The sequence below is a fragment of the Buceros rhinoceros genome, unplaced genomic scaffold (genome assembly GCF_000710305.1).
Source record: "Buceros rhinoceros silvestris isolate BGI_N320 unplaced genomic scaffold, ASM71030v1 scaffold11999, whole genome shotgun sequence".
Classification (NCBI taxonomy): domain Eukaryota; kingdom Metazoa; phylum Chordata; class Aves; order Bucerotiformes; family Bucerotidae; genus Buceros; species Buceros rhinoceros.
Window position 1 is genome coordinate 3,360 of NW_010429776.1, and position 2,133 is coordinate 5,492.

The following is a 2,133-nucleotide window of genomic DNA, read 5'->3' on the forward strand; positions in this document are numbered from 1 at the left end:
GAGGTACTTGCTTCCTTCCCTGTTGACAGAAAAATGTTGTCACCTAAACCAAGTAGATAAGTGATATAACTTCCAAGTGTTCAACAATCAATTTCTATAGCATTAGTAACTCAATTATGTTAGCATTTGATACAAAAACACTAAGATATTTTGAAATTTCTTACAAAGATTAACACAAAAAGTTCTAGTATTTGGGCCTTGTAGTGGGAGCATATTTTGCATTGTAAGTAATTATTTTTGTTGGAAGGTGTCTTCAATTATTTTATCTGCTTCTGAAAGAAGAACACACACACCCCCTCCCCCCCGGAATTATTAAAAAATATTAAATTGAAAATTATTTAAAAAGTGAATACAATATTTTATCATGAGTAAAAATTTCAAATGTATCTGTTTTCCTGAGCTAAGTCTCATAAAAAGCATATTGGAATTTGGTTCTCCTAATGCTTGTATTCCTTTGAAAATCAGACATAGGAGTGTAGTGGCCCGCAGGGCACAGCTTTGCTACTGTCACAGCCTTTCTGCTGCTCCGTGCTGTCAAAGTCAGCAGAAGTAAGCAGGAAGGCTACTGATAACCCTGTTGAGCACACTGCATATAATCCCGTGACTGCAGTCAGAACGGACAGGAGTCTCCCGAGTCTCCTGCTTTCGATGTTTTGGGTGAATACGCAATAGTGAAGCTATATACGTGAGAGTTGCATAGCACATAAAGATCATAATTAAGGTAGCTGCAATTGCAAATCTTCAGTGGGCTGTACAGAAGACTTGAGATGCGTATTTTAAACACCTCTAAGGACTTAAAGGAATGGAGAATGCAGGAGGGAATAATAATAATAATAATAATAAATTGTATTTTTTACTCAAGCCGGACACATGCACAGCTGGAGGGTTTTTTTATAATAAAAAATGCAAAAATATAAGTTAACAAAGTAACTGCCTAAGGTCTTACTAGGCTTGCTATCATTTTAGTGTTGCTACCTGCAAATAACAAAGAAGCCATTTGCCATCCATTTCTAAGGATATTTTTGGAGAAGACTCCAGCTTCTGGAGGAAAACTCTGAAAAGTGTGAAGCTGTGATAACATAAAGAGAATTTGTAATATGTAGATTTACTAATGACTGGCATGGAATTCCAGCTACATGGCAGTTGACTTTCCTTGCATCGAAATGAATGTTTTTCATTCCTAAATAAGTGGAGATCTTGATAATCTCATCAGAGGGAACCCCGAAGCTGACAAACGTGACCAAGAAAGAATCTGAGAAGGCTGTCTTCATCTTTCACTGAGTTTTGTGACAGAACTGTTCAGAATGAGATGTCAGTAACAAGATACATGAAACATTGTTGACTACGGGATTATAGAACAGGTCCTGCAGCAGAGTCACTGTCCCACCATCATGGGCACCGCTCTTTTCCCATCACTTTCTTTTGAGGAGTCAATCTTTCAATTTTTTGTAGTGAGTTAAGGTAGGATGGGAACTTTTTAGGTAAAGTTGCTGAAAGTTTTTCAGTAGAGGAGTTAGCAGTTGGAAAATGTTTCTTCAAAGAAATGAAGTGTTTTACAGAAATGTTAACACCAGTGCAACCCTTTGAAGGGAAATAAAGGCAGTCAAAGTAACACCCTATGTTTTGACTTGATACTACTAAATGTTCCACTCAAAGAGCATAAAAGACATAGTTTTACATTTCTATTTTTAATAGTTATGTTAATATATATGTTTAGTGTTAGTATATTGAATAAAAAAGAAAATTAAATTATCCAACGGTCTAATTCAAGGAAGAATTTATTTTTCCTTTCGTCAGATAATAATAGTAAATCACATTTTGGGTCTTTTACAGAAATTCAAAAATCAGTGGATATAATTAGTTCTCAGCAACCCTCAGTTTAAACATGGAATTTCTTGTGAGAAGGGGGAGTTTAATTGGGAAGGAGTTTGTCTAGATAGCGTATCAAATAGACTAATGGACTTTTTGACTGATTTAGCCAGAAGGACTTAGTCCATAACTACTTTTTAGGTAAGAAATTGTTCATGCGCCTATCAGGAATTCTTGGCTGATTGTATTATCTGGTAAAGATTTTTGTTATATCATAGCATATTAGAGGTCAGGCACTCTTTGAAGATGTCCATGATGCATGTT